Source organism: Bos indicus x Bos taurus, chromosome 6 (genome assembly GCF_003369695.1).
Source record: "Bos indicus x Bos taurus breed Angus x Brahman F1 hybrid chromosome 6, Bos_hybrid_MaternalHap_v2.0, whole genome shotgun sequence".
In the NCBI taxonomy this organism is placed as follows: domain Eukaryota; kingdom Metazoa; phylum Chordata; class Mammalia; order Artiodactyla; family Bovidae; genus Bos; species Bos indicus x Bos taurus.
This window is the reverse complement of record NC_040081.1, coordinates 110,120,143-110,147,123: the sequence shown is the minus strand read 5'-3', so window position 1 is coordinate 110,147,123 and position 26,981 is coordinate 110,120,143. Positions and strand designations below refer to the sequence as shown.

Below are 26,981 nucleotides of genomic sequence, written 5' to 3'. Positions count from 1 at the left end.
AAACTCTGCCATTTGCGACCACATGGAGAGCCCGAGGGCTCAAGTGCACACAGCCCTGAAACAGCCCAGGTAGGTAGGATTTGAACCAAGCTCTTCTGTCTCTGAACACTTGGGTTTCTTCCCAACATCATGTGAGGGAAACTGTAGCATGACTTCATGGCAAAGGGCTCAATTACTAATTCAATTTGAAAATGTGTTTTGCCTGGAAGTCATTAGAAGGATAGGTAAGCATGGCTGCCAAAGTGAGACACATCCTTGGCTTATAGGGGAAGGGATTTCACAACAGTGGGCTGTGTCCTCCTCTGGGATGTGAGCAGGACAGGACGGGAACTGAGGTGCTCACACCCCAGTGCCTTCTGTCTGTGCTTCCTCAGCTCTGCCTTGGGGGCTTGGGTTTTCCTTCTCAGACTGCCTTCTTCTGTTGACCATGAAGCCCCTCCCTCTCCTGTCTCTACTCCAGCCTCCATGATCGCGCAGCCACATGGTGTGATGGCTGACTATTGCCTTTTCTCCACCAGAATGTAAACTCCATCACTGCCACTCAGGGCAGAGACTAATCTACAGCAGAGGCTCAACAAGGGTTGAGTGAAGGAAAAGAGTTAATCGATATTTATTCTTATCAACAGCTCCTGATTTATAAAGCTCTGGCTGCTTTATATAAAAGGCAATGATGGTACAGCAATAATCAGTGCTGACATTTGTCAAACAGTTTGTTGTCTATTTGACACGTGAAGCCCTGTCTTCCCAAAGACCCTCTCCTGGTAGGTCAGATAGGGAACCCATGTACAGAAGTCAGGTGACTTGTCTGCAGTCACAAAGCTAGTGCTACACCAGGAATTTGAACCCAGGTCTTCAATTTCATGGATTCTTCTTCCAGAGCTATTTGATTCATAAACTTAAAAGCTACCATAATGAAACAGGATGTTGCAGCTGCCATCTGCCAAGATTCTAAAAAAAAGAGTAAACACCATACCTTGCTCTGGGATGGGGGTTGCTCCAGAATTCTAAATCCACAATAGACTGAGGATCTTTCATGAGAGCTCAGAGAAAATCTTGCTTTGGTACCAGACAGAAAAACAGATCCAAGTTCTCAGAGATTTTCAAATAGTTGTGCTAAAAATAATTCTCTCCTTTGGTCCCAGAGAGACAGAGGCACTGGAAGTCATTCACCGGGTGAGGCTCAGTCAGGGCCAGTTATGTTTTGTTTAACATAAACTGGGGAGCGCCGTCTTCTCTCGCCCGTTAAGTGTACAGGCGCCTCCATCTCTTGTGTGTCGTGGCCTCGTTTTCAGATTTGTTTACTTAATTTTTTCCCCTCTTCATTTGTTTTCCACTGAGTGAATGTTTCAGGAAAAAAATTACTCACTGACTGGAAATTAGTTGTTAACTTAGAACAGTTATGTCCTATTTGAGCATTTTCAATGTAGAATCTTCGGATTCTGGACTTGGGCTTGTGTCTCCTGGGATAGCAAGGGGAGTGGTCCCTATTCTGGGTAAATACGGCAGGAAAATGGTCCATCATTCTACAAGCTGCAAAGTGAAAGAGAGGGACGAATCCTGTATTGCTGTTTTCTTTGTTCTCTGCTGAATGGATAAATGATTGGGTATTTTTAGAAGGCTAATAGGTCTTTGTTCCTGTAGAGAACTGATTACAACAACTCAAAAGGCAGATGGTTCTCCAAACCCTTTGATGATTCATCATCAGTGCAATTAGTTTCCTTCTGTCCTTTTGGTACGAACTTCACGTATCTTCTCAGCAAAAGTAGTATGTAATTTATGATGGCATTTACGGAAAATAAGTCACCGAAAAATTTTGTTTTTTATCTTGCTTTCCCCACCATACTTTTCAAGCTACTTAGAATGCAAATTGAAAGAAGTACTTCTGGTTGGGGAAGTGGGCACAAGTCACAAATTTTTACCAAGAAGACTGGTGGACTCCTTACTCTGAAAAGGTTTACTTCGCCTTGGCTATCTGTCCTCCCATATTTGGGTTAATTGCTCAGTCACTGGTAAAGAATCTGCCTGCAATGCAGGAGACACAGGAGATATGGGTTCAATCCCCAGGTTGGAAAGATACTCCGGAGAAGGAAATGGCAACCTGCTCCAGTATTCTTGCCTGGAGAATCCCATGGACAGAGGAGCCTGACAGGCTAAGGTCTTTGAGGTCGCTAAGAGTTGGACATGACTGAGTGACTAAGCAAACATGCACGTCCACCATCACCCCCCAATCTGAAAAAAATAGTCTTTTGAATTTGCTGGCTGTGCAAAATCTGAGTGCTAACATAGGGTCACAAAACCGATGCCTTGAACACAGACATGAGGCAGAGTTTTTGTTAATCAGAGAGAATCTCTGGGTTTATTTTTCTAATCCTCAAAACAAGATGGTTGTGTTTGATTATTCCTAAGTTTTCTCATAGTTCTTAAAATTGTTTCATCTCATGCTTAATGAGGTGGAACTTAAAAACTAATGTCAGCTTCTGCATACATCAGAAGCGATACAGGTCGCTTGGAAGGAGATGCTTGTTTTTGAGAGAAGTCCCTCAGGTGACCCTGTTACTGCATAAAGGGATGACTTGATAGTGGCTTGAGGAAGACTTGCCTCTCAGGGACCCTTGGAAGGAGAGGGCTTGAGATTGTTTACTTAAAGCCGCCAAGGTGTTCAGGAAAGGAAGGAATCAAGGGCCCAGTTCCTTCTCTCCATGATGCAAATTTAAAGAGTAGTCATGGACGACAGGATTGGCCTGATCCAAAGTCTGCTGTGAAGAAAGGACACTGTGGACCAGAGGATGCAACTGAGCTGGGGGTATGTGGGAATCTGGGCCAAAAAGCCTAAAGGATTTGTAGTTGGCTGGTTTTGGAAGAATAAGTGGATGAGGTTGACTGTTCATCTGTCTTCAGTCATTCTGTCATGGCGGCTCTTCTTTAGTAAACAGTGGTTGAACACACCATGGTGGGTTAAGAGGGTCATTATATTGAAGCCTGGTGAGTGGGTAATGATGAGGTCAGCTAGAACATCTCCTGCAAATGGACAAGCATCTACTGGACTCTGCACAGAGTGAGGCCGCTTGGTAGAAGCTAAAACAACAAGGCAAGTGGACCATCAGGGATTTGTTTTTCACTTTCTGCCTGAGTTAGAAGTAGAAATGACCCCATTCAAACCAAGAAAGCCCCCAGAATTCTTAAATTGTTCCTGGAGGGAGAGCATTTAGATCTTGACTAGTGCATGTGTGATCTTAGTCACTTAGTCGTGTCCCACTCTTTGCGACCCCATGGACTGTAGTCCCCTGTAGCCCGCCAGGCTCCTCTGTCCATGGGGATTCTCCAGGCAAGAACACTGGAGTGGGTTGCCATGCCCTTCTCCAGGGGATTGTCCTGACTCAAGGATTGAACTGGGGACTAAATGCATTGTAGGCAGATTCTGTATCAGCTGAGCTACCTGGGAAGTCCCTTGATTAGTCTACCTACTTATAAAAGCAAATGGAAACCTGAAAAGCAATTGGAAGAAAAAAATGGCATGACTATATTTGAACTTGAATTGGCACATGGATGATAGAGGCTGAATGTTTTCATTGGTTCACTCCTAGGGTCGCATAGCAAAGCAACTCACTGTCATATGTAAGAAAATCCTGACTGTCTGAACTTAAAGGAATCTCCCCACACTCCCCTCTGAGGCCTTCTAAAAGCCTGGATTGGAATTGCAGTCCTTATAATCTTAATTACCAGAATGCCAGCCTGTGGATATGTATATATACATTTGTATACAAGTGATGACTTTATTTCTATTGAACTATAGTTGATTTACAATGTTGTAATGGCTTCTGATATCCAGCAAATTTACTCAGTTATACATACATTTTTCTTTATAGCTTCTTACAAGATACTGAATATAGTTCCCTGTGCTATACAGTAGGATCTTGTTGTCCATCTATTAAGACATTTTATGTGAAGTAGTTGTTGTTTTTCAGTTGCTAAGTCACATCTGACTCTTTGTGACCCCACGTACTACAGCACACCAGGCTCCTTTGTCCTCCCCTGCCTCCTGGAGTTTCCTCAAATTCATGTCCATTGAGTTGGTGATGTTATCCAACCATCTCATCCTCTGCCGCCTCCTCCTCCTTTTTTTTTTTTTAACTTTTCCATGAGTTTTTTTCAAACTCTTCCAAGGAGTCAGTTCTTCACATCAGGTGGCCAAAGTATTGGAGTTTCAGTTTTAGTATCAGTATTTCCAATGAATATTCAGAGTTGGTTTCCTTTAGGATTGACTGGTTTGATCTCCTTGCAGTCCAAGGAACTCTCAAGAGTCTTTTCCAGTGCTACAATTTGAAAGAATCAATTCTTTGGCACTCAGCCTTTTTTATGGTCCAACTCTCATATCTGTACATGAACACTGGAAAAACCATAGCTTTGACTATAAGGACATTTGTTGGCAAAGTGATGTTTCTTCTTTTTAATATGCTGTCTAGGTTTTCACAGCCTTCCTGCCAAGGAGAAAGCATCTTTTAATTTCATGGCTGCAGTCACCATCCACAGTGATTTTGGAGCCCAAGAAAAGAAAATCTGTCACTGCTTCTACTTTCTCCCCTTCTATTTCCCATGAAATGATGGGACTGGATACCATGATCTTTTATGTGTATTGAGTTTAAGCCAGTTTTCACTCTCCTCTTTCACCCTCATCAAGAGGCTGTTTAGTTCTTCTTCACTTTCTGCCATTAGAGTGGTATCATCTGCATATCTGAGATTGTTGCTATTTCTCCCGGCAATCTTGATTCCAGCTTGTGATTCATCCAGCAAGGCATTTCACATGATGTACTCTGCATAGAAATGAGTACATGTCTCTCATGTCTCCTGCAACGGCAGTTGGGTTCTTTACCATTCGCACCACCTGGAAAGCCTCATATAAAAGAGTATGTATCTGCTAATCCCAAACTCTAATTATTCCCTCCCCTCCCTTTCCCCTTTGAAAACCGTAAGTTTATTTTCTATATCTGTGAGTTTGTTTCTATTTTTTGCCCATTTCTGTTTTGTAAATAAGTTTATTTGTATCTTTAAAAAAAATTTTTTTTAAATTTTAAATAAGTGCTATCCTATGATATTTGTCTTTCTCTGATTTACTTAATATGATAATTTCTAGGTCTATCCATGCTGCTACAAATGGCACTATTTCCTTTATTTTTAATGGCTGAGTAATAGTCCATTGTATATGTGCACCACATCTTTGGAGAAGGCAATGGCACCCCACTCCAGTACTCTTGCTTGGAATCCCATGGACGGAGGAGCCTGGAAGGCTGCAGTCCATGGGGTTGCTAAGAGTCGGGCATGACAGAGTGACTTCACTTTCACTTTTCACTTTCATGCATTGGAGAAAGAAATGGCAACCCACTCCAGTGTTCTTGCCTGGAGAATCCCAGGGACGGGGGAGCCTGGTGGGCTGCAGTCCATGGGGTCGCTAAGAGTCAGACATGACTGAGCAACTTCACTTTCACTTTTCACTTTCATGCATTGGACAAGGAAATGGCAACCCACTCCAGTGTTCTTGCCTGAGAATCCCAGGGACGGGGGAGCCTGGTGGGCTGCCGTCTATGGGGTTGCACAGAGTCGGACACGACTGAAGCGACTTAGCAGCAGCAGCAGCAACCACATCTTCTTTATTCATCAGTTGATGGGCACTTGAGTTGCTTCCATGTTTTGGTTATTATAAACAGTGTTGCTATGAACGTTGGGGTGCGTGTAAGTGATGATTTCTTAAAGGGCTTTTCTCATTCACTTCTCTTTGTGTTGACACCGCCTCTGCCAAAGAGCTTAGAAATGGATGAATTTGTTGACTACCAGAGAGATAGATGTGTTCTTATTTTTCTGTTTTAACTTGGCCACGTTTTGGTACAATTTATGGATGGCATCACCAACTTGATGGACATGAGTTTGAGTGAACTCCAGGAGTTGGTGATGGACAGGGAGGCCTGGCATGCTGCGACTCATGGGGTCCCAAAGAGTTGAACACAACTGAGCAACTGAACTGAACTGATGGGTGTTCATATTTGCTTTTCTGTATCATTCATAATTTACTTAAATTCCCTATAGTGTTTGATGGCAAGGTTTCTTATTAAAATCACAGTAATTTTTTCATTCTGCAATATTTGATTTTTTATTCATTATTTTTCATCTCAGATAATGTTTTATAATCTATGTTTTCCTGGACTTATGCTTCTTCACAGATAGAACACTTCTTTGAAATAATCTCCTAGTGTTCAGACCTTGATGGAATTAAAGCTTGTTATTGCCTATTTCATTCAGCTATTTTCATACTAATTTTAGAGACAGTGGCAAAAAAATGATGGGTAGAAAAATACGCTGAAGGGAGTATGGTCGTTGTTGTTTAGTCGCTGTGTTGTGTTCGACTGTTTGCGACCCCCATGGACAATAGCCTGCCAGGCTCCTCCGTCCATGGGATTTTCCTGGCAAGAATACTGGAGTGAGTTGCCAGTCCCTTCTCCAGGGGATCTTCTCCATCCAGGGATTGAACTCAGGCTTCCTGCAAGTCTCCTGCATTGACAGGTGGATTCTTTACTGATGAGCCACAGAGGAGAGAGTGACTGAAGGTAAGAAGTGGGTTCTGTTTTTACCTGCCACTTATGCTCAGGCCGAGTTCTTATTCTGTCTTTTCTAAGGCAGATTATTTTTTTTCCTTTCAGCTTGTGATTTTTTTTTTTCTGTAGGCTTAACTCACTTTTCAACTGAACTCAGTTCAATCTAGACCAGTCCAATCAATGTTCATGCAGCATTTCAGTGTGCTGGTGAAACAGCTCTCAAGAAAATGGCTTAGATGGGTAGTTTTGTCAATTTCCTTGGTGTAAATACTCCCGTCAGAGCCAGTTTCAAGCTACCAACCTGATTTACTGAAAGCAAAGCTGTGAAGAATTGCCCATTACTTGCTGGTCTCAGCTAATTCAGCACAACACTGAGAATACATACATGCATACATATATATATGTCAATTCCAGGTACTAGAATTATTTTAAAAAGAAGATCCTAGCTTATGTGCTAGGGCTTCCCTTGTGGCTCAGAAGGTAAAGAATCTGCCTGCAATGTGGGAGACCTGGGTTTGATCTCTGGGTAGGGAAGATTCCCTGCAGGTCCCCTGCAGAAGGGAAAGGCTACCCACTCCAGTATTCTGGCCTGGAGAATTCCATGGACTGTATAGTCCATGAGGTCGCAAAGAGTTGGACATGGCAGAATGACTTTCACTTTTTCAGCTTATGTGCGAAGACATTACATCATTTTCTCCTTTAATCCTCACCCTAACCTCCTTTTAAAAAAGTATTTATTCATTTATTTTTGTCTGTACTGGATCTTTGGGGCTGTGTATGGGTTTTTCTCTGGCTGCGGTGCACGGGTGTCTCATTGCAGTGGCTTCTCTTGTTGCTTCTGTAATTGTGATGCAGGGGTTTAGTTACCCTGTGGCATGTCCGATCTTCCGGGACCAGAGATCGAACTAGTGTCCCCTACATTGGCAGGCAGATTCTTAACCACTGGACCACTGGGGAAGTTCACCATAACCTCTTAAGGTGAATAATTTTATCATCCTTCTTTTGAAGATGAGGAATGTAGGCAGGCTGACCCACCATGGGCCCACGTAGCCCTTCTCAATGTGCCCTAAGGGCTCGCTGACTTTACAAGACCAGGCTCCTGCATCCACATGCTCTGCTGGCAGTCGCTGTCTCACACACCTGGCGCTCCTGACCCCTCTTCTCCTCCCCACAGCTCTAGGTTCGGGTGGGAATCTTGTGTTTTTAGCCTCAGTGCCTTGCTTATGTCACCTTCTCTGGCTTGCGAGTCCCTGCTAGCCATGTCTGTCCAATGTCCTTTTCTTCATCTCCTCGCCTTTGTCCTCCGTACACATCATGTTCTGCAGAAAGTCTCCCTGATGCTCTCAGCAGGTGCAGCCTTTCCTTCCCTTGAGCCCTCTTAACATATTATTTAGATTTCTCTTATGCTTCTTAACTCATGGGTTCTTAACTAGATCTATTGCATCTGCACACCAGTGGATTGGGTGGAGGTACTTAACTTTTTTCAAAGACTGTACAGGCAATTCTGAAAGCCTCAGTGGCCTTGGCATCGAGAATCTTTCCCTTATCTACTTCTGCTCAACTGATGCCTCCTCTGTTAGTCTTTCCAAGCCAGGGAGTGTTAGTGATGTAAATCTGATCTGGTCTTCTCACTCTTTCATCCTGTTTTTTTTTTTTTTTTAATTCATCACCTTATCACATATTTATTGAGCTCCTATCATATGCCAGATACTGAGTGTTTGATCTTGATATTCAATGGTGAGTAAACATGGAGTCCTTGGAGAGAAAAAGTCTAGGGGGGAAGACAGACATTCATCGAATAATCACAAGACTGTGTTGAACAGATGTTAACTGGGACTTTCCATCCTCCTGGAGTCTCAGTTGAGGACTCAAGGCAGAGAATAATGGGCAATTTGTGCCCACACATTCATTTAAGACTTGCCAAAACCCAGCTGGATCTGATACTAGCCATCTTCCACTTTTACCACTTTTTAAAAGAGAAAACTAGAAGTTCAAACCTAATGAATAGTTGAAGCAAGTCATCAAGGTAGAGAGCTATTAGTTGATAAGGGAATGCCCTCTCCCTTCCCTTTGTATGTGGGAGGGGAGAGAGGAATAATTCTGTCCAGCTCCTAACCTAGTGGCACGGTCCTCAGGAAATCACTGAGCGTGTTAGAGGTGACTGCAAGAAAGAAGCTGTCTTGTTCTCCAGGTGGATGTGTACTGAGCTGTGAACCTGAAAGCCGTTCAGCTCTTCTGGGATCAGAGAAATGTGAGGGAGCTTGACCCACCCTCAACGTTTGATATCTTATGTGAACACAGAAACTAGGGAATTCTGAAGGCAGAAGGCTATTTGGACAAGAGAGAGCAGGGTAGAAGCAGCTATTGAAGAGGCAAGGATGTATGCATTTCCCTAGAGATACAAGGTAGTAAGGAATGGCAGCTGGAACTGGACCACTTCAGTGGGACCTCTTGAAACAGGAGGGTGTCCTCCTGGGATGAGGAGGCCAAGAAGAACCCATGTAGTGTATCACCAAGTGCAGAAGCTGAGGCCGGTGTGGGGACAGCTCAGGCATCCTTCTGGAAGTTTATCACCCACTGTTGCTGTTGTTCACTCCCTAAGTCCTGTCTGTCTCTTTGCGACCCCAGCAAACGGTTTGGACTGCAGCGTGCCAGGCTCCTCTATCCTTAACTATCTCCTGGAGTTTGCTCAAATTCATGTCCACTGAGTCTGCGATGCTATCACCCATATCAGAAACCTATATACCACTGATACTACGTGTAAAATAAAGATAACTAATGGGAACCTACTGTGTAGCACAGGGATCTCTACTCAAGCTCTGTGGTGACCTAAGTGGGAAGGAAATCCAAGAAAGAGGGGGTGGGTGTATATGTACCTGTATGGCTGAGTTATTTTCTTGTACAGCAGAAGCTAATACATTGTAAAGCAGTTATATGACAAGAAAATTAATTAAAAAATAAAAAGAAACCTGTGTGCCACGAAGCTACCTTAGAAAACCTCTGATGGCCCTGAGAAATGTTCAACCAGAGAAAGAGAGCATTTGAATACCTGGGGACCTGAGCAGATATTGGCAGCCAGGATAAAATCATACAAGTCGCATCCATTAAGGAAAAATCATTTGGTCACATTTTTCTAATTCCCTTTTCTCTCTGCTCTGACTCTAGGAATGCCCAAAGTGGAAGGAGAGGTAGAAGATGGGGGAAGATTGAAAAGCATAACAGATTATCAGCTGGAGCCTTAGAAGGGACAAGCTTTGTACTGGATATGATTTGGGGGTGTTGATTTTGATTTGTCTTTTTAATGTTCGAAAATGAGTCACAACTGACTTAACAAGAGGGTTCGCGTCACTGAAAGTGGCTAGAAAGCTAAGGAATTTGCTTGAGTTGTCATGAAAGGGGAGAGGCAAAGATCCAGCAGGATTTGATTGGAAGAAGTGACAGAAGACAAATGAAGCTATTTCTTATTTATATCTCATTTAGGACATAGATGATCATTTGATAAATTCATGAAACTCTGGAGAGTGTTCTGAAGGGCAACTAAAGAGTGTTATGGGAATATTTAGCAAGGCAATCTCCACGAGACCTTGAGCTTATCTGAAAAAATGATGTGTGATCTGAAATACGAAAAGGGAACAGTCATTAACCAGGAGGAGCATTGGGAAAGCACTTCTAAGATGTGGGAATGCCATGTGCAAAGGCCCTGGTGTAGAAGAGAATGGTTTGGAAAGAAGGCCATTGAAAGGAGCAAAGGAGAGCATATGTCCGAAGGGATGATGTGCCTGAAACAGGCAGGGCTCTGCTGGCCTTTGAAGGTTCTGATCTTTATCCTGAAGGGCTGTGAATGGGATTTTATGGAGCAGGCCGTCAACTATCTGTCAACCCCTGTTACAAAATGAAGTTGTTGCAATTAGAGGTGATGCTGACTGTCACTTCCCTGGCTCTTCCAGGTGACGTCAATAAACTAAAGAGACTTTATTTGGCATCTGAATTGAATCTGCTTTCATTACTGAAAAATGTAAGTTCATTTAAAAAAAAAATTCTTTATTTATTTGGCTGTGCCAGGTCTTAGCTGTGCCATGGGGGATCTAGTTCCCTGATCAGGGATAGAACCTGGGCCTCTTGCGTTGAAAGTGCAGAATCTGAGCCACTGGACCACCAGGAAAGCCTTCTTTTAAAAAGATTTAAATTCTTGTGAGAAAAGCAGTCTGTATGTTTAAAAAAAAGACAATTCATGTATGCACTGAATAAACAAATGATGTTGACCTCCACCAATGTACCAGGGGCTGTTTCAGGAGATGAGGGGCTGAAAGAGGAAGACAGGATTCTAATGCTGCCGAGCTCACTCTAGTGGGAATTTCAAGTTATTAGGAAAGAGAGGCAAAGAAGGCAATGGCACCCTACTCCAGTGCTCTTGCCTGGAGAATCCCATGGATGGAGGAGCCTGGTGGGCTACAGTCCATGGGGTCGCTAAGAGTCGGACACGACTGAGAGACTTCACTTTCACTTTTCACTTTCATGCATTGGAGAAGGAAATGGCAACCCACTCCAGTGTTCTTGCCTGGAGAATCCCAGGGACAGGGGAGCCTGGTGGGCTGCCGTCTATGGGGTCGCACAGAGTCGGCCATGACTGAAGTGACTTAGCAGCAGCAGGAAAGAGAGGTGCCTCCAAGGCCATCTGCCTGACTTTCCCATTTTATAGACAGAAAAAAGCTTCAGTGAAAAGGGACACTTCCAAAGGTTACATTTATTCATAAGACCAGGACTAGAACTCAGGTCTCCTGTATATCTTTTCCAAGATCCTCTCTCCTGCAAGCTGGCTTAAAACTCAACATTCAAAAATCTAAGATCATGGCATCCAGTCCCATCACTTCATGGCAAATAGAAGGGGAAAAGTAGAAGCAGTGGCAGATTTTACTGGGCTCTAAAATCACTGATGGTGACTGCAGTCATGAAATTAGAAGACGCTTGCTTCTTGGAAGGAAAGCTATGACATACCTAGACAGCATATTAAAAAGCAAAGACATCACTTTGCCGACAAACGTCCATCTAGTCAAAGCTATGGTTTTTCCAGTAGTCATGTATGGATGTGAAAGTTGGACTATAAAGAAAGTTGAGTGCTGAAGAGTTGATGCTTTTGAACTGTGGTATTGGAGAAGACTCTTGAGAGTTCCTCGAACTGCAAGGATATTAAACCAGTTAATCCTAAAGGAAATCAACCCTAAATAGTCATTGGAAGGACTGATGGTAAAGTGGAAGCTCCAATACTTTGGCCACATGATGAGAAGAACTGATTCACTGGAAAAGACCCTGATGTTGGGAAAGATTGAAGGCAAAAGGAGAAGAGGGTGTCAGAGGATGAGATGGTTAGATAGCACCCCGATTCAATGAACATGAACTTGAGCAAACTCTGCGAGACAGTGAAGGACAGGGAAGCCTGGCATGCTGAAGTCCATGGGCTCACAAATAGTCGGACATGACTTAGCACCTGAACAACAACAACGCCTCTGCACAGACAGCATTGCCGATCACCAGGACCTGGTTCCTGAGTTCCTGACTGGAGAAGACACAGCAGTATTTTTCATACACGTAAATACCTATTATTATGGATAACTGAGAATTGACATATTACCCCAGATCATAATACTTGATTCTCACCTTTCTGCCCCAAACGTCACTTCTTATATTTTAAGTCAGAAGAAAATTCATAAAAATTACAGAAAATATTGAACATACAGAAAAGAAAGAGATCGAATGGAAAATGACTTGCAGCGCACCCACTACTCCAGCTCAACAGTTCCCAGGGGCAATATTACTTCATCAACACCCCTAACTCACTGGCCCCCCACCCCTGCATTTGGTATGTTTGGAAGCAAATGCCACATATCATATTATCTATTTCACAACTATTTCAGGAAAACCTAGGAGTTTTTATCATCTTGGATAATAACAGCGATTGACACCATGCAGCCTCGTCAGCCCTGGAGACCTTTTAACCAAAAAAAAAAAAAAAAAGGCATTCTTTAGGCAATTCAAAAATGTCTTAAAAGCACTTTACACACAAATTGTTAGACTGTGCACTAAAAGTTCCGAAATGTAATTTTATGCAGCTGTCAGGCTTTCTCAGAGAAGTTTTCAGAGTTCAGGAGGAGCTCTCTGATGACTTGTTACAGAAATTCCAAGAAGGTCTGAGCTCTTTAAAGGCCGGTCTGTGGGCCCGTGGGTTCTGGGAAAGAACACAGTGCAGGGCTGGCCTTTCGTCCTGCTGCACGTGCAGGAGAGGTGAGGCTGCTGCCAGCTGCTCTGGGTCTTGGCTTTTGCTAATGTAACCTGTCATGCCGTCCGAAGATTGTTTAGGAAACACAAGAGAACTAGCACTGTCTTTCAAATGCTAGGGAGTCCTGGGATCTTGGGACGTAAAGGCCAACGGAGTGGTGTGCGTTGCCTCGGGAATTTAATCAGAGTTGGCAGGCACAGAATGGAGCCTGTCAGCCCTGGGGGAGGATCTCAGCAGGGCTGGACAGGCCTCCTCCAACCCTGCAGTGGTGCAGACAGAAAAGAGAGACCAGGGAAACGCTGACCTGGAAGGCAGACCCCAGGAACCGGAACTCTGCGTGTTTGCATAACCACGTTTGTGCTTCCTGTAGCACTGACTTCAATTCACACATCTCCCTGAGAAAGATTTGGCATATGAGAGAATCTGCATCTTTTTTTAAATTTTTATATTCTGGTGTGTGTGTTCTTTTTTAAATTGACATATAGCTGACATATGACATTTTATTAGTTCCAGATGTACCGAATAATGGTTTCATATATGCAATATTGCAAAATGATCACCACAAGTCTAGTTGACATCTAACACCACATGTAGTTACAAACTGTTTTTTTTTTTTTCCTTGTGATAAGAACTTTTAAGATTTACTCTCCTCAGTTCAATTCAGTTCAGTCGTGTCCGACTCTTTGCGACCCCATGGGCTGCAACACGCCAGGCCTCCCTGTCCATCACCAACTCCTGGAGTTTACCCAAGCTCGTGTCCATTGAGTCGGTGATGCCATCCAACCATCTCATCCTCTGTCGTCCCCTTCTCCTCCTGCCCTCAATCTTTTTACTCTCTTAGCAACTGTCAAATATACAATACAGTATGATTAATCATGGTTGCCATGCTCTATATTATATTCCAGGACCTATTTATCTTATAACTGGAAGTTTGTGCCTTTTGACTGTCTTCACTCGTTTCACCTACCTCCCGCCCCACCTCTGGCCACCAACAATCTGATCTGTGTGTCTACGATCTCACCATTTTTTTTTAATATTCCACATAGACATGAGGTCATAAGGTGTTTGTTTTTCTCTGTCTTGCCTATTTAATTTAGCAAAATGTTCTCGAGTTTCATTCATGTTATGGCAAATGGTACGATTGCCTTCATTTTTATATGGCTAAATAATATTCCATTGTATAAATGCATGCACACACACTAGATTTTCTTTATCCATTCATCCATTGATGAACACTCAAAGTGGTTTCTGAGATGCCATATCTTTGAGTGATAGACAATAAAATATAGTCACCATTCATCAAGAGTTTATTAGGGCAAGGCACTGTCCTAAGTGTTTTGTGTGCTTTTCTTATTTATTCTTTACCAAGAGCACATGAAGCAGCAGCTATGATTTCCTCATGATAAGGGAGGAGGGCTGAGTTTAGGGTCAGGTGGGCAAGGCTGTAAGGGGCCGAGCTGGACTCCAAACCCTCACCCTCACTAGTGATCACCTCATCCACATGGGTGAAATCCAAGGATTGCTCAAACTTTGGATTAGGAGTCTGTCTTTCATGACATTCAACATGCTCAACAGCAATGAGAATGGGAAACTTCTATTAAAATGTGCTGCTTCAAAATTAAACACAGAAAGGAGACGGGGTGATGGTGGAGGAAAAGCCTTTCCCCTGCTCCTTTTGTCTTTGGGAGGAGGGATTTCCCAAAAACACTCCACTCCTTCATTTATTCTACCCCACAAAAGGGGTACAGATGGATTTGGGACATTTGGGAAAAACTAGGTTGTGCTCTGCTCAGTTGAGTGGGGATGAAAATCTGCTCAATTTCAGGGAATCTTGATTAAGAAGCTCCTTTGCCATCACACCAAAGCAATATTACTAAAAAAGTATAATTTATAAAGAGTATAAGTCACTCTTTTCTGTGTAGTGTCCAATGTACACAGTTGTGTAAGTCACAGATTAAAGACAGAGCATTTCCATCCCTTCCTACATGTTTCTTCATGTCTCCCTGTAGTAAGAACTCTCCCCCATTCTAGCCACTGATCTCATTTCTGGCCCTACAATTTTGCCTTTTCCAGGATGTCATAGAAATGGAGTCATACAACATGTGGGCTCTCGAGTCTGTATTCTCTCTTTCACTGGGCGAGTCTGTATTCTCTCTTTCACTGGGCGAGTCTGTATTCTCTCTTTCACTGAGCGTAAGCCTTTGAGAGTCATCTTTCCCTGCAGAGGACTACTCTGCTCTATGGCGGTACCATGGTTGGTTTGTCTATGTATCGGCTAAGGGATGTTAGACTTTCCTCCAGCGTTTGACTCTTCTAAATTAAAGATGCAATAAACATTCATGCACTGATCTTTGTATGGTTTTTCCTCTTCTCTTTCACCAGTCTTTTTGTGGACACATATTTCCATTTCTCTTGGCTAAATACCTAGATTGCTGGTGAATACCTTAAGTGTATTAAGTGTATTGAGAGTTGGACCATAAAGAAAGCTGAGTGCCGAGGAACTGATGCTCTTGAACTGTGGTGCTGGAAAAGACTCTTTGAGAGTCCCTTGGACTGCACGGAGGTCAAACCAGTCAATCCTAAAGGAAATCAGTCCTGAATATACATTGGAAGGACTGATGCTGAAGCTGAAGCTCCAATACTTTGGTCACCTGATTCGCAGAACTGACTCATTGGAAAAGACCCTGATTCTGGGAAATATTGAAGGCAGGAGGAGAAGGGGACAACAGAAGTTGAGATGGTTGGATGGTATCACTGACTCGATGGACATGAGTTTCAGCAAGCTCAAGGAGTTGGTGATGGACAGGGAAGCCTGGCATGCTGCAGTCCATGGGGTTGCAAAGAGTTGGACATGACTGAGCGACTGAACTGAACTGAACCTTAAGTGTATATTTAACCTCATAGGAAACTGCTGAACTGTTTTCCAAAGATCTTATGCTATTTTGTATTTCATCAGCAATGGATGTAAGTTCTTATCTCCACATCCTTGCCAGCACTTGGTATTACTGGTTTTGCATTCAAATTTTAGCCATTCTAATTTGTATGTGATGGCACTGCACTGGGCTTGCCTGGTGGCTTAGTGGTAAATAATCCGCCTGCAATGCAGGAGTCACAGGAGACACAGGTTTGATCTCTGGGTCGAGAAGATCCTGTGGAGGAGGGCATGGGAACCCACTCCAGTGTTCGGGCCTGGAGAATCCCATGGACAGAGGAACCTGGAGGGCTATTGTCCATAAGGTCGCAAAGAGTTGAACATGACTGAAGTGACTTAGCATGCATGTCCGAATGGCATTGTGCTGTGGTTTTAATTTGCATTTCCCTAATGATGTTGAACATCTCTTCATGTACTTATTTGCCATCTGTATATCTTCCTTGTTGAAGAATTATTTAAAATATTTTTTCATTTTGGGTTATCTGTTTATCATGGGTTGTAAAATTTTATATATCTAGATATAAATCAGATGTGTGTTTTACAAATAGTTTCCCTAGTCCATGATTTGCTGTTATTAACGATGTCTTTTGAAGAGAAGCATTTCAAATAGAGTTTATGAACTTTTTTCTTTTATAGTTAGTGTTTATATATCCTATTTAAGAAATCTTTGCCTAAATCAAGGTCACAAATGTACCCTCCCAGAAATTTCATAGTTTTAGTTTTTACATTTAGGTTTATGATCCCTTTTAATTTTTTTTATATGGGGTAAGGCAAGGGCCAAGTTTTTATTTCTTTGCACATTATGGGTCAAGTTTTTATTTTTTTGTGAATACACAGAGAATGGCCAGACCATATTTACAATGGACTTTGACCCACAACTTGAGGCAACCTGCCCAGGAAACCAACCCTCTTACCTACCATGACAGCCAAGAAAGCCAGTCTGTTATATGCTAGATTTGTGGGAAGTCAGACTGCTATTTCCAGTAACAATCCAGGAAATCAAACAGTCAGCCTCAAATGTACAGAACTTGATTAACAACTGACAACTTCTCTAGTTATTGTCTCTACTTCCAACTTAAGTCCAGCAAGAGAAAGTCAAATATACACTGCAGCCAGTCATATAGGGTGCCCCACTTCTAATTACCCCACCTGCAACTCTCCTATGCAGTTGGGGCATGCCTGAAGCCCCCTCTGTATCCCACCATAAACTTTCCCACTTCTCTGTCAGCCTTTGAATCTCTGCCAAAATTCAAGTGTTGGTGGCTGACTCCCTTGCTAGAGCAAGCTCTGAATAAATAGCCTGTCCTTCTTCTCACTTAGTTGGTCTTCATTTATTTCCACAATGTGGGTGCCAACAATGCTTTGTTTATTTCTCAATTTCCATAAAGCCCTGGCAGGGAATGTGGGTACTATTTATTAGAGTCCTCAATAAATGTGGATGCTTTTGAACTGTGGTGTTGGAGACGACTCTTGAGAGTCCCTTGGACGGCAAGGAGATCAAACCATTCAATCCTAAAGAAAATCAACCCTGAATATTCACTGGGGGGACTGAGCTGAAGCTCCAATACTTTGGCCACCTGATGCAAAGAGCCAACCAATTGGAAAAGACCCTGATGCTGGAAAAGATTGAAGGCAAATGAGAAGGCGTCAGCAGAGGATGAGATGGTTAGATAGCATCACTTACTCAGTGGACATGAGTTTGAGCAAACTCTGGGAGATGGTGAAAGACAGGGGAGCCTGGTGTGCTGCAGTCCATGGGGTTGCAAAGAGTCAGACATGACTTAGTGACTTAACAACAACAAAATGCACTCAAGTTCCATCCATGTTGTCTCAAATGGCAAGATTTTCTTCTTTCTAATGGCTGAATAATATTTCATTATGTATACCATCTCTTCTTTATCTATTCAACCTTTGATGGGCATTTAGGTTGTTTGCATATTTTGGCTGTTGTGAATAATGCTGCAATGAACTTGCGAAGGCAGATCTCTCTTTGAGATCCTGTTTTCCTTTCCTTTGGATAAATACCCAGAAGTGGGATTGCTGGGTCATCTACTTGTTTTTTCTTTAACCCAATATTATATCATAAGCATTTCTCCTCTGTTATTCTTTGGAACCATTAACAGCCAAAGAATATCCATCAATAAATTGTACCATCATTTAATCTCTGACCCCTTTTATTAGACAATTAAACTGTTTCCATTTTTTCCTATAATAAATGAGATTTTATTGAAAATTTTTGTGCAAAAGCCTTCATCTCTATTTAGGATTATTTCTTTAGGATAGATTCCCAGAAATGGAATTACTGGGTCAAAAAATTTGGATATTTTAAGTCTCTCTTGGTACATGCTGATAAACTGCCTTCCAAAAGGCTGTGTGAATTTATACTGCCCCATCCCTTTATGAAAACAAAGGCACAGGAATGTAAGCCCCTTCACAGTCAGGCACCGATAGTCCTTGGAACGCAGGCAGAGCCAAGAATCTTTCATTTGGAAGTAACCATAAAGGTCTGCAAATCTGACCTCCCCTTATACTCGATCATAGAGGTGTGTTTTCTGGAGAGAAAGTCCAAGTTTGCTTCACAGAGTTGTTGGTAATTGTACCCTCTCTGGGCTGGGTGGCCCCAGAGTCTTTACACAACCTCAGCCTGGGGTTAGGCCCTGGTCTTTGTAATTTTGTAGAACTAGTCCCATGATCGCAAAGAGCTGAACACAACTGAGCGACTGAACTGAACTGAACTGAGTCCCATGATGGGCACACAGTGGGCACTCCATCCATCTGGGTAGATCAGATATGAGGCTCAAGGGCTATTGAAGCCCTCTCATTATCCCCCTGCGTAGACAGCACCGGCAAGACACCAGCGGCAGCTTTGTGTTGGGACTGAACAGTTGCTCCTGGTCTGGCCAGAGCTCAAGGGCACCAGAGACCCTCAGTCCCCAAGACTTCTCTTCTGAGGGGTCTTGGTAGTATAGGACACTGTTAAAAAGCTTTCTAGGGATCCTTGCTCAAAGAGTCACATGATCAGGGAGGAATCATGTGACCAGGGAGGTATCACATGACCCGGGAGGTAGACTCCATTTCTATATCTTCTGCACTCAAGGTGTCAGGCCTTCCTGGCCCTCACCTCAAGGTACTATCCTGACTTGGACCTACCCATGACTTTCACCCTGATCAGGCCTTTCAACCTGGCCTTCCCTCGGCCTACAAGCTATTTAGAACCCGTCACTTTTCCAGATCCTGCTGGAAGCTGGCTCTGCCAACTTCAGGCAGCTGGCTCATTCCATGGAGATCTATCCAGCACCCCCAGGACCAGCCACTGTCCATGTGCTCAGGGTGGTGGGTGGACAAGCCCACTCTAGTCCTTGTATACATTTGATTCTCTTCACGCTCTGTGACTTTGCACATTGCTCCCTCTTTCAACCTGCGAGATCTTTCTCTCTGTTTCCTTACCTGATTCACCCCAACATTCATTCAAAAAATCTTCATTAATATTCAACTCTGTGCCCAGGCATTGGTCAACACTCGGTCACTTCCTCTTGTTACAACCTCAGAAGGTCATTACTGTTACCAGTATTTTCATCTAATACAGGGAAAAGCTGTAAGAGGTGAGTTTCTCATCTGAGGCTGAACAGTCTTAGACTCTTAGCCACTATATTTTACTGCCCCTTTTTAGTAGCTACATATGCTGAAGACAGAAAGAGCTACAAAGCAAAAGAAGAGAGGCTGGTGATAGAAATGAAAAACAGGGAAGCTACTTTAGTTCAAGGGATCAAGGCAGACAACTCTAATACTCAAGAGGATTCCTAGGGGTGACTTCACTAGGTAAAGACAGGAAAATAGCCTTCCAGGAAGGGAGACAAGCATGTATAAAGGTCTTGTGGCAGGAGAGGGCTTTGAGAACTCTAGGAAATAAAAGGACAGTGGGTTGGAGCTTATGGGATAAGATAGCCTGCAAGAGAGAAGGTCAGAGAAATAGGCAAGGTGATGTCATTTCAGAGCTTGAATAGCTTGACTTTTATTATAGGAGCAATGGGAGCCATTAGTCAGGGGGAAACTATAATCTCTATCATGCTGAAAATGATGCTCTAGTTGTGTGGGGAACGGGTCCAAGGGGTCTGGGCTGGGGAGATTTCTGATCACTTGGGAGGCTGATGCAGATAAGCGGGCAAGAGATGATTATGTTGGTCACTGTGGTGGTAGGAGATAGAGAAAAGGAGAGATTTTTGAATAGGAGAGATTTTTGAACACATGCTTAAGTCCTGGAGGATCAGACAGGGTGTCCTGGGGGAAGCCCCTTCTGTGCTCCTCAACACCAGCTGGCCCCAGCACTGTCTCTCTGCTCCCACGGGACCTCACTCTCTAATCAGCCTCTTGTCACAAGGGTGAAGATCTGCATCTTATCTCCTCTGCTTCCTCTCTGGACTGTGAACTATCTAGTGTTTATTGTTCTGTAGGCTGCTGTACCCCTACTCTAGAGCATGGTCGGTGGTAAATGCTTTTAAAATGTGCTGAATGGGTCATTTACTGTGTGTTATCTCTGAGCAAAGATTTATATGCATCATCTTGTGTGCTAGGCTCAGCAAGCTCATATGAGGTGACTACTCTTTAATCTCCATTTTACAGATGAGGAAGCAAAGGCATACAGTGCCAGTCGCCTTTTCCACACTCATGTAACTATGGGGTGTAGAGCCAAGGCTGGAATCCAGGTGTGCTGGTGACAAAGACCCTGTGTGGGTCACCCAGCTATGCTTCCTGCTTGCACCTACCCCCAGGGGTACCCATCAGGAAAGCAGGGTCCTTTCTTGGATTGCCATCACATTAGACAGCCTGGCCCAGGGCAGCAGGCACCAAGTAGGCATGCATGGAACTCAATGCATGTGTCATTGCTCAGTTATGTCTGACTCTTTGTGACCCCAGGGACTGTAGCCCTCCAGGCTCCTCTGTCCTTGGATTTCCAGGCAAGAATACTGGAGTGGGTTGCCATTTCCTCCTCAGGGGATCTTTCTGACCCAGGAGCAAACCTGTGTCTCCTGTGTTTGCTGCACTGCAGATGAATTCTTTACCAGCTGAGCCATTGGGGGAAGCATGGTGCTCAACCAAACGTAATTAGACAGTGTCAACATTCAATGGAACATTGTCCAGCCATTAAAAGGGATGGAGTACTGATACTTCTTACAACATGGATGAACCTTGAAAGCATTGTTCTGATTGAAAGAAGCGAGACACAAAAGGCCATTTATTATATGAGTCCATTCGTATGAAATACCCAGAATAGATAAACTCATAGAGGTGGAAAGCAGATTGGGAATTGGCAAGGGCTGCAGTTGGGAGTGAGAAATGGGGAATGACTACTAAATGGGTTCAGAGATTTCTTTAGGGATGATGAAAATATTTTAGATCTCGATAGAAGTGGCAGCTGTAAACATTGTTAACACAGTAGATGCCACTGAATCAAGATGGTTAATTTTAAGTTATGTAAGTTTCACCTTGCTAAAAAATGCACTGGAATGAAATGTACTAGCTTTCAGTTAGTAGTTAACCAAGGAGTAAAAAAAAGATTAAAAAAATGGGATTTTAGCTAAACCTATCATTTTTTAATTTCTTTATAAATAATCTTTAAATTTCTTTATAAAATATCTGAAGCAAAAAAATAATCTGCCATTACTTGAGTGGTTGCTGGAAATTCTTTTATAGAGAAATGGAGCTAAAAGACAGTGCAGTAGCTGAGCGAGAAGCAGCATTGGCCACAGTTCAGCCCAATTCTCTTTCTGTCGAAGCCTCTGACTTCAGTGTAAAAGGGGGGACTTCACACTGTGTGTTGTGGCCACAGTTCCTATCGCAGGATGAATGCAGGGTTGAGGTGAGACCTAACCAATGGCAGGGATTAGCTTCCCACCACTAGTCTCTCTTCTTTCTAGTGGAAGAAGAGTTGTCGAGGCACCCAGGCACGTGAGTGGAAGGTTCAGTCTCCCCAGCTGAAGCCAAACCCAATGTCATGGAAGGAGCTAGTGCTGCTCAGGCTTGTAGGGGAGTGGGGTTCAGGCACCAACACTTACTGAGAGCCCCCAGGATCCCTCCTGGACCCCACCACTGAACACGTGCCAACATGGCTAACTTTCAGAGCCACCTCTTGGGTAGGTTGCATTCGCCTGCATTCTGTAGCTGAGAAGATGAAGGCTCAGATGAGAACCATTCTCAGGGTCACAGGCGAACAAGACAGGGATGGGATTCAGAGAGCCTGTGTTCACTGCAGTGCCTCCAGCCTGCGAAAACCCCTGGCACGTAGAAGGTGCTGAGTCAGCATTTGTTCAATGAATAAATGAATGGCAGCAACACAAGATACATTTTCTAATGGCCCAATGGCTTGGTAAAGATGCAAAGAATCCAGACCTGCCAGGAGGCAGGGCTGCTCATAGGTTGTTTGTGCAAATATGAAGTGATACACTTAGAGGTACCATATTTGTATTGACAAATATACACAAAGAGTGAAATTTTACAACCTTTGTGTCAACATTTCCACTCTGAGGACTTAATTTAAAAAAACTGTAGGCAAAGCTATACATGCAGTGATGATGATCATAGAATAAGAAACCTTTCTTTTTCATCATTATAAATTACTTGTTCTACAATTACAGATTGGTTAAGTCCATGGCACATCAGCAAAAGGACCACTTTGCAGCCATTAAAATCTATGTTCTGTAAGAACCTTTAATGACAAAGGCAAATGTTCACAATCTATTACTTAAGAGAAGAAAAGAAGAGTGTAGTGTTAGTTGCTCAGTTGTGTCTGACTCCTTTCGACCGTGTGGACTGTAGCCCACCAGGATCCTCTGTCCATGGGATTCTCCAGCCAAGAATACAGGAGTAGGTTGCTATTCTTTACTGGCTGAGCTATTGGGAACTCATTTATTTAAAAGAAAAAAAGAGTAGGCTACCAAATACTCTCTAGTGTTAGAACATTCATTTTGATTTGCAAAATAATATATGTATCAAAAACATGAGATGCCTCAGTTCTGAAATACTAATGTACCTTGTGGAGGGGCTATGGATGATTTGTATTTTCTACTTTTATTTCCAGTGTGTTTTTCAGGCTTTCTATGAGGGGCAATAAGCATGTTCCTTTTGGTTTTTACAAAGTCAATAAACACTACAGAGAAACAAAACAAACTCAATTGGCCCACACAATGGCCAGTATCCTGTGTCGATGATAAGAAAGTCCTTTTTCTCAAAGAAATAGAAAGTTGATAATATAAAAGATCATTTACAGATGTTTACCTCAGTGTATTTTATCTTCTTCCTCTTTTTTTTTTTTGGCTACTTAATGTATAATTTTAACTTTTTCTCTTCATGATACCAGATTTAAACATTTGATTAAAGTCCCAAATTCTCTTCTACACTTCTTCATTGATGAATTTGAGAGCAAAGGGTCTTGAATTTTAGGCATCTGGGAAAGGCCACGATTTTGGGTTTGTTTTGTGAAACAATGTATTTGTTTATTTGAGCAAGTGTGAAGCAAATGCTTTCAGCGTGTCTATTAATCTTAGGGGCCTGAGTGATGTAAGTGCATGCTCACTCATGTTTTATAGTGTTTAGTTTCATAAAAATATGTTTAGTTTCAAGGCATTGGCCCCTGTTCTCTGTTTACTAGGAACAAATTTGGAGTATGGAAGGCATCCTGAATTTTTTCCCAAACCTAGTTTGTTTTTTAATCATCAACTGGAACTTTGTGATGGTTATGACTAACACATTTTGTGAGTTCATGAAAACATTTATTTTAATAGGAAAAGCCTCAATAGAATAGCATTAGAACCAGAAGTGCCCAACACCATGTTTTACCAAAAAACTCCTGCCAGAGGGTTTTAGGGATAGATTTGAATGGCTGTTCCTGCTCACCACACCCAGAAATTATGACAGCATCTTCATTTGGGTCATGGATTCTGAAAGGCAGAGGAGCGGGGACACAGGGACTTTTCTGGAGAGCTGAAGATCTGAAGCCTGACTTATAATAGTTGGAATGCAGGTGAAATTCCCTTTGGATTGCACCAGAATTGCAGTTAATAATGTGCTCAATGACATTAAGTTATTTTGTGCCTCCAAGAAACATGTTAGACAATTCTTTATCTTCATCAGGGTTCAGAAGTATGAGATGGCACGTGGCAATGCTTATGTTGTAATGTTTAGTAAGAAAGTTCCAACACAGAAATGCATGCATAAGATTTTATAGGAAGAAAATAGAAAGAAAGAAAAAACATTCTATATTTTAAAAAAAGATCAGAAAAAAATGTAAGAAATTTTTTTTTATGATCTGAAACTGTGTTTGTTGATCTCTACCTTTCTCTATTTTCTGGCATTCCAAATGATCAGGGATTTTTTTTTTTTTTTTAATAATAAAAGACTTATCCATTTAGCTAACAGACAAATGCCAATCACTAAGATTAGAGATTCAAAGATAACTAAGTCATGGATCTGTCATGAATAAGGATGTAGCACCCTCAGGGAAAGAGACAAATGGAAAAGAAATGAACGGCTGCCGTGAAGGACGCATATTTGCGGTCAAAGTGTGAATTGTGAAAGCAGTGGCCATTATACTTGTGTGCAGAATCACAATTTTAAAATAAAGGAACGCACATGACTTGACCATAAGACATAGTCCTCTGTGTGTGAGAGAACATAATCTCTGTGAGTCTGGGTCCTTCTGGTTGCATGTATTTGAGAGCATGGAACCTCATGTCTGAGATGGTCCATTGTGTAGGGGGCTGAGTGAGTCACACAAATGTTGGAGCTGAAGCTCGGCAACTTGTCAGGTTGAGGAAAATGTCATGAATTAGTTTCTCAGATCTGTGTCTCCATCAACAGAGGCTGTAAGTTTAATGATGTGTCTCTTGAATATTATAACACTGAAGTACATTTACCTTGATCCTTTGGCTCCTGTGTTTTAGATGGATAACCTTCCTTTACTATTTTGACTATAACTGAAGTGTATCCTTTTAAGCAGGAAGTGGAGAAGGCAATGGCACCCCACTCCAGTACTCTTGCCTAGAGAATCCCAGAGATGGGGGAGCCTGGTGGGCTGTCGTCCATGGGGTCGCACAGAGTCGGACACGACTGAAGCGACTTAGCAGCAGCAGCGGCAGCAGAGTGATAAAGAGCTCAAGAAATTGGTTAGAAATCACCTTTCAGAACAAGAGTACAGGCTCTGCATTAGGTCTCCAGGGGTTTCCCAAAGAGACAGAGCATTGATTTGGATTGAGAGCTGTTTATTTTGGCAGCTGAGAACTCTTTTGGGGGTTAATTTTTAGCATCCCATCCATGTTGTAAGTGGTTGAGTTTGCTCACATTGGTTATCTCTGCATCAAAGGACTGTTATTAATTTATCACGGAAATATTTCTTTAGTGTCTGCTCTGTTCTGGCCTGTCACAGAGCTGAGGGGACAGCAATCAGAAACAGACAAGATCCTTACCTTTGTGGAGCCATAGATAATAATGACATAGACAAATAAGGAAGTGGGTGATGGAGGGGTGGTGTGCAGAGGGCTGCCCTTGTTAGATCCTTGTTGCTGGCGATGTTCATTTTGATAAATTTTGGTGTCCACTGTCAGGGCAGAGTGAACAACACCTGGGCTTTGGGGTCGGAGTCACCGGAGTCCTAATCACAGGCCTGGTGCCCAACACCGTTGCTAGCTGTGTGACCTCAGGAGAGTTACTTAACTAGTCTGAGCCTCAGGTTTTTTTTTTCACTTCTATTTCGGGGACAAGGGTACTCCCCATCAGTGCTGTTGTGAAGATGAGATAGGTTAAGGGAAATGAAGTACATGGATCATAGTGGGTGCTCAAAACTGAGATACCTGCTCTTTTTTATTTAAAAAGTTTTTTGAAATTAATTTTTATTGGATATAGTTGATTTACAGTGTTGGGTCAGTGTCTGCCATACAGGAAAGTAAACAGTTATACATATAGCACTCGTTTTTAGACTCTGTTCCCACACACGTCATTAGAGAGTAGAGTCGAGTCCCCTGTGCCACACAGTAGGTCCTTGTTGATCATCTGTTTTATATACAGTCACATGATACCTGGTCTTTTTATACTCTCTCCATCTCCTATTGTTGGCTCTGTTGGGACCACTGGAATCCTACATTTTACAGCTTTCCCCTATTGTGTCATCTCCTGAAAAATAATTCTGCAGGTATACTTGCGACTTTTCCAACTGTCATTTAGCTTTCATTACTGATCGTAAGCTGAATAATGTCCCCCAAGGATGTTCATGTCCTCACCCCCCACACCTGTGAATACAGAGAAGGGGCTTAGCAGAGGTGATTAAGTTCAGGGTCTTGGGAGAGGGAAGAGTATTCTCGATTGATCACATCGGCCACTGAGTCATTCATTGCAAGGGTCCTGAGAAGAAGGAGGCAGGGGGGTCAGAGATGTAGAGAGAAGGCGATGAGAAGCCAGAGGCAGAGGGAAGTAGAACTGGAGGGAGAAGATGCTTCGATGGCTTTGAAGATGGAGCAGGGGACCAGGAGAGGTGAGATGGAGGTGACCTCGGGGAGACAGAAAAGGCGAGGAGACAGCCTCTCCTCTAGAGCCTCCGAAAGGAACACAGGCCATGAACCCATTTCAGACTTCAGTAACTGGTTGTATTAAGCCACTGAGTTTGTGATAATTTGTTACAGCGGTGACAGAAAATGAACACAAGTGGCACCAGCAGACCAGGCCTGAGCCGCAGGCAACAGCGAGAGTAGGGGCCTCTGGGGCTGGGCTTCTTAACATGGTTTCTGAAGCTAGAATGTATGATTTGAAGCTCAACCCTATCACCCACTAACAGTGTGGTCTTGAGAATGTGACAGTCTCTCTGAGCCTCAGTGTGCCTTCTATAAAATGGGATGAAAGTTAGCATTCATTTAGAAACTATATTAGCCCATTTGTACATGGTGAGTGCTCAACCAACAAAATGGTTAGAATAAATGAGTTCTTACTGAAATGAATGACTGTCTCCCTGGAATAGTGGAGGATGAATGAACTATTGTTTTCAAGGTGCTAGTTGAAACTCTCCAGCTGTTTGAATGGTATGAAAAATGATTTTAGTTAGTATATATGTTCATTGGGTTTCCCAGGTGGCTCAGCAGTTAAGAAAGAATCCACCTGTCAATGCAGGAGCCACAGGAGATTTGAGTTCAATTTCTGGGTCTGGAAGATC

The 26,981-nt window shown here is 42.8% G+C and overlaps 1 protein-coding gene across 4 annotated transcripts in view; it reads right to left on the bottom strand.

The window, feature by feature from the left end:
* C1QTNF7 (C1q and TNF related 7) overlaps positions 1-26,981 on the bottom strand; it is a 129,386-nt gene that overhangs the window by 16,884 nt on the left and 85,521 nt on the right. The window contains exon 1 of one of the 4 annotated variants that reach the window (XM_027545062.1): positions 974-1,516. The exons of the other annotated variants lie outside the window; for them this stretch is intronic. The gene's annotated coding sequence lies outside the window, so the exon portion shown is untranslated. Of the gene's footprint in view, positions 1-973; positions 1,517-26,981 lie in introns of those variants that run through there. 4 annotated transcript variants of the gene reach the window in all.